We start from the raw sequence: 5,942 nt of genomic DNA, 5'->3' as shown, positions 1-5,942 counted from the left end.
CGTTAGCATCCCATTGACTCCCATTCATTTTGGGCGTCACTTTGACAGCGAATGACTGTACATCGGAAGCGTTTAAAGACTCTATTTGTCCGTTGTTTATTTCTAAAGAAACACGACAATCGTTCGTTAAATAGGCTCCGTTACACGCTGGTAGCTGTAGTCCACGTTATGCCTCCGTAAGCAGAACGTTTGGTTGTTAAAAATAGGCTAACCGATGTGTACATGATGTGACGCGTGTGAAAACGTGGAAGCGGGCAGCGTGTGTCCGTATGTCCCTCACCGGCTAACGTATTTCAAGATGGAGTATCCAAAGCTCATGCTTCATCATAACTAAACTCTATCCCAGTTCTCGTTCTGCAAACTGGCCGCAAAACAAAGTGTGAACTCCGGAAAACAAGAGAAAACTCAAAGGAGTTTGGTGCAGCCTCGGATATCCAATCAGAAACACGCTTCGCACAAGACGACTCAAAGGGAGAGATGAGAGTAACCGTGGATCCAGACATGTGACGGAGGCTTTCTTAGAAAAGCAAAGAAATATTTACATGAGGCGACACCCCCCCCCCCCCCTCCCCCCCCCCCCCCAAATTCTCGAGTTCTTAAACTCACCAACGTTTCATATTCTCTAGCACATGACGCTTTAACCTTTAAGTTTCATAGAGGCTGTGAGAGATTAGTTATTGTCGATATTTATGGCCGTCAAAACTATAAAAAACGACCTTTGTCTCGTTATTGAGACACTGTAGAGGACAGTGTGTACTGTGTGTATGTGTGTGTGTTAGTGTCTGTGTGTGTGTTTGTCTATGTGTGTTGTGGTCTGTCGTGTGATGGTCTGTGCATGCAGTGAATGAGTGTGTTGGAGAGTGTGTTGTGTGCGTGGGTGTCGCTGTCTATGTTGTGACGCATGTGGTCTGTGGTTGCCCCCCCATAGCCACCCCCCCCACCCCCACCTCCGCCTCATGTGTCTGTGCATGCGTGCATGCGGTGTGTTTGTGCACGTGTATGGATGTGTGATTTGTGCGTCGTATGCGGAATGTGTGCTGTTCTGTGTGTGTCTGTGTCGTGGGTGTGTGCAGTTCGTTGTGGTGTGAGACCATGATCTGTGTGCCGTGTGTCCCTATCTGGCGTGTGTGTGCATGTGTTTGCTGTGGTGTTTTGTGCGTCGTGTGTATGAATGTTTGTGTGTGTGTCATGTGGGGTCTGTAGTCTGGGTGCATGTGTCTTTGAATGCGTGCTCCGCGATGGGCTGTGTTTTTGTAAACAGTATGTGGCTCGTGTCGTCCTGTGCTTGAGTCTTATGCGTGCAATTTGTGCTGTGGTGTTGTGTGTGCTTGCTTCCTAGGGCGTGTGTGCCATGTTTGTGCTGTGTGAATTGACTGTGTGCACGTGGTCTGTGAGTGGGTGTGCATTGTGTGATGTTCGTTTGTCGAACATGGTCGCTAGACAGTTTGTGTGTGTGTCTACGTACAGTCGTCTGTCATGTGCGCGTGGGTATGTTGTGTGCATGTGTATGTGCATGGTTGCAAATTGTGGCGTGTGTTTGTGCAAGTAGTGTGATGTCTGTGTGTGTGTGTGTGAGTTGTATGCGTGCATGTGTGTGTTTGTGAGTGTGTGCTGTGCATGGAAGCGTGTCAGAGTGATCTGGGCCGATGCACACTGGTGGTAGTTTGGTGATGTGTGTGTGTGACAGATGATTTGTCGTGCGAGGTGTCTGGCGTCCTTGGTGTGCGATGTCGGTGAAGTGTGTGTGTTTGTGCGTCGTGTGCTGCATGTTTGTGTGGTGCTTGCTATGGACGACCTGTGCCTGGTGGGTACTGTGCTGCCGTGATAAAAAGGTACCGTGTGCTTTAGTGCTTGTGTGTGTGGGAGGGTTAGTGCGCTGGGTTCCTACGTGTGTGTGTGTCGTGTCCTGTGTGTGTATCGTGCATAGGCTTGTCGGCATTGGTGCCTTGCATGTACTGTGTGTGCACAGATCATAGTTGACGTGTGGGCACTCCAGTATTTGCCTGTGTGGTGTTTTTAATTGAAACCCTCGTGACATTTCTGTGTGAAACAGACAGGAACTATGCTCCATCTTCTCTACACTTATAAACGACAAAAAATTATCAAAAACCTAAACTGGGAATTGCTGCCCGCATGAAACACATAAACAACACTACTGGCTTACCACACAACCCACATACACAACACAACTACACACACACACAACACAACACAACACACAACAACACAACACAACAACCGAACTCGGAGAACCAATGTGTTTATGGAAACATTTGTGTGTGGGGTTGTAATCCTGGCGACTGGGCACCTGAGCCTTTCCTGTGGGTTTTATGACTAGGAGTTCCTTTATCGAGTGGTATAAATTTATAGCCTGCTACCAACCTAGATATAGATAAATTCATTAGATATACAATTAGTAGAAATACTTACAAATATAGACTGGTACGACTATAGTGTGCTTGCATGCAATGTCTTGTCAGCCAATAGCCATCTCGGCAAACACCAGGGGGTGCTCCGAAAACCAATGACGAGGAACTGCGGGGGCCCCTTCTAGGCTATCTAACCGGTCCTGCGCCTCCCTCAGTGCCTATCACCTCCTATCTCCTCTGGCTTGTCAGCTGCCCTCTATTCACCCTTATACCTCTGGGGCTCTCCCCTGGCTACTCCCCTACGGAGCCCCTCCCATCCGCCTGCGACTCCCTTCCCTCACTCTCCCGCGCTCGCTTTGTCCTCGGTCGGGGGCGGGTGAGGGAACAAAATGTGTAAACCAACTCTGGGGGGGTGGGTAGCAGACCGTATACGCGCAGTTGATTATTAATGTAGACAACTGGAAGCTTCAGTTAACTTGATCCCACTGTAGCAGGAGAGTCTCTAGCTACCACTGCATTTGGCATTGCAACCCGCTATTTGGCACTCGAACTTTAATTTTTTTAAACCATGCTTAGAAACACCTATTCTGGATGTGGCTTCTGTGTGTAACTCCAGGTTGTCGTTAATAAATGCCCAAAAAATTTTAACAATTAAATGGCGAAGACTCCTGGCGGGCAGTTGAGGGGGATGGTGTTAAGCTTTGCGCCTGCGGAATTTGTGCCATGTTGCTGGCATAATGCGCTCATATCACGCGCACTTGTGCTCCGGAGAGTATACCAAGCCATAATCCCACTCATGCCTTTTTAATAATCAGGTTTTTATTGCAAAAATACCAACAATTCAAATCATCTCTATCGCCTATGGCATCACATTAATTTTGGCCTTCTTTTACCTGGAGCAAAAGTATAGCATTGCAACCTCGTTTAAGTGAATGACACTTTAAAGGTTTGACATACCCCAGCATACATGTTGCAATTGGTTTGTCTTCGGTGGCTAGAAAATGGCCTCGCAAATTATAAAGCGGCGCTTGGAAAAACAATCTAACTACATGGCCACTGCTGATACCGTGGAACGTCGAGCGTTGATCTGTGACAGAGAGCATGTCGTCAGCGCTGGCGGGAAAAGGATTCTGCGCCTTGGTCATGTGACAGTCACGACATTATTATAAAAAATTCAAACCTAATTTCACTTCAAGCACTTTACACTTCAATACAGACTTTGCCTATGCTTCTAACACAAACTAGACAGAAAACAAGCATTTAAGTATGTGTTTTGTTGTGGGGGGCAAACAAAAACTGAAAAAACACTACTAGACATAAAACACACTAAGGGAAAACTTGGGAATTTGTCGCCCCAAAACTGGCAACACCATGATGCCCTGAGACATAGTTATTTTTATAAGCCGTTCCTTAATAAACGGTCCGAATGCGAAATGGAACATGTCATTTATGACGCGGGGTCTTATTAACATAATCAGGAGCCGGTCCCACCCCACCACCATCAGCCTGTCACTTATTGGGCAGCCTCCCCCCTGGACCTACTGTAGATGGAATAGCCCCGTGCAGAGGGGGTTGATAAAGACGACGTGACAGGGCGTAAAAGTTCCTGGGCTATAACTGCTCTCGCTCATTGTTGAGAAACGTGAGAACATGTCACTCCAGTGATGGGCGATCTGGAGAAATACTGGTGGACGAAGTAACTGAGTGGCGCTACACTAACAGGGATCCGCCCGTGCGTCCAAGGTCTTATCGGTAGTTGAAGCCGAACATGAAGTTCCCTTACGCACTCTGGATGTACTCGCCCTACAGAGAATTTGACTAACCACCCCCCCCCCCCCTATGGACGGAGATAGACAACCATCGTTGGCAGTTGGTCAATGGGCCAACATCCCCCATCCATCAAGTATAAGCTACCAGAGGCACGAACCCCTCAGAAATGGGGCCACTAACTAAGGACACACAATGTCCTTGACCCAATCGTGAGGGAATCCTGACAGCCTTCTAGTTGGCGGCACACTGAATCCCCCCACTTTAGGCACCCAAAGGATGGCACCTAGAATTCGTGCGGGGTGGCAGGAAGAGACTTCCAGACTAGGAGGCACCATCCTTACAGCGTCATTGTGAAATGAGGGAGGATCCTCACCATACTTGAAAGCGTCGCGTAATAATAACAAGAATGCACCGCTCATGCCCTGATAGATCTTAGCGCAGAATTAGAGGGAACCGAATTTTAGGCACCGTGCCCACTTACTATAATATTAGAGACCAGAAGCATACCTCTGCAAGACCAAGGTAGACCATTCCCACTGCTCTAGCCCAGGACAGACCAGCGGATGCAGTCTCCAGCCGCCCGCCCACCAGCCGCCACAGCGAGAAGTGAAAGAGACATGTACGACGCACGTTAGATTTTGAGCCCTGACTACTATAAATGCAAAGCATCTCCCACGAAGTTTCGCTTCTTACGCAGGAAGACTAGTATCAGGGGACTCTACTCACAGGTACTATCATAAAGAGCCTTCAGAGTCACACGCATCTCGGGCGGACCCACCTAAGGTTCTATACTATAAAAGACGACTTTCAGCTATTACACTATTATGGCACTCACTAAGCGAACGCGATCGCGTGGTGTACTGTATAATCGACTGCGCACCAGAGCTCCCTTCAACACCTATCAAGCTAGATTGATGGACCCACTAAGGCCCTCGAGCTCATACTAAAGAAGATATCTTCCAGGGACACCAGGCATGTCACTTTAACGGGCGCACCGCCCGGTGCAGCCATCGAAACCGGTGGCGTCTCATATAACCTCGACAGGAGACCTTCCGAACGCCTTCTGACGCCATATAGGGTCGCAGCATCGTTATCACTAGCACTAGATGCCGGTCCAGATGACCGATGAAACTAAAGCAATCCCGCCGCCGACTTGTCACTTCAGGACTTAACCGACCCGTATTAGGGGACCAGACGACGGGCTTATACGCTTACAAACGAGACTTGTCAGCCGTTACACGATGCTGCGTAGTAGGGGACCACCACTACTAGACAGTGCGGACCTAAAGAGAGGTCCGGTGTCGAAGGATACTAGTATGAGGGCCTGCCCACTAAAGTCTAATAAAAGAGACTTCAGACACAGTATTAGGGGACCACTAAGGTCTATATAAAACATCCAAAGAGACCATGTCATGAGACCTTTAAAGCCGGGGTGTCAGATTGTGGTGTCGTGCAGGCTTTTGTTCCTCTGAAGAATTAATGAACCTGTATCTACCTGACACCAGGACCACATGATCACGCCACCGTTTAAAGGAACAGGACGCTGTGAACTGACTTCAGCTGCCTGACGCCATTAAAGGTAACAGCAGGCCGACCTTCATCATTCTAACCTTTAGGGCCCAGTTTTAACGATCTATGCGCATGGCGTGAAGCGTCTGGCACAGTTCAGTTTAGGGCGTGTTCGAATCCACTATGGCTAGTTTGAAGGCCGAAAAAGGGGTCCCTGTGCCGGGCACATGGTCCTAAAGGGTTGTACTTAGTGTTTTCATTAATCAGAGGTGTGTTCTGGGCGTAACATGCAAT

At 48.4% G+C, this 5,942-nt stretch overlaps 1 long non-coding RNA gene across 1 annotated transcript in view; it reads left to right on the top strand.

Moving 5' to 3' along the window:
• Positions 1 to 5,942, top strand: part of LOC116689836 (uncharacterized) — a 17,190-nt gene that overhangs the window by 2,998 nt on the left and 8,250 nt on the right. Inside the window, exons 2-3 of the long non-coding RNA XR_004332111.1 lie at positions 4,049 to 4,056; positions 4,744 to 4,745. This is a non-coding gene — a long non-coding RNA (uncharacterized LOC116689836). The remainder of the gene's footprint in view (positions 1 to 4,048; positions 4,057 to 4,743; positions 4,746 to 5,942) is intronic.

This window comes from Etheostoma spectabile, chromosome 5, assembly GCF_008692095.1.
Source record: "Etheostoma spectabile isolate EspeVRDwgs_2016 chromosome 5, UIUC_Espe_1.0, whole genome shotgun sequence".
In the NCBI taxonomy this organism is placed as follows: domain Eukaryota; kingdom Metazoa; phylum Chordata; class Actinopteri; order Perciformes; family Percidae; genus Etheostoma; species Etheostoma spectabile.
Note: the sequence above shows the minus strand (reverse complement) of the source record. Positions and strands in the feature narration are given on the sequence as shown.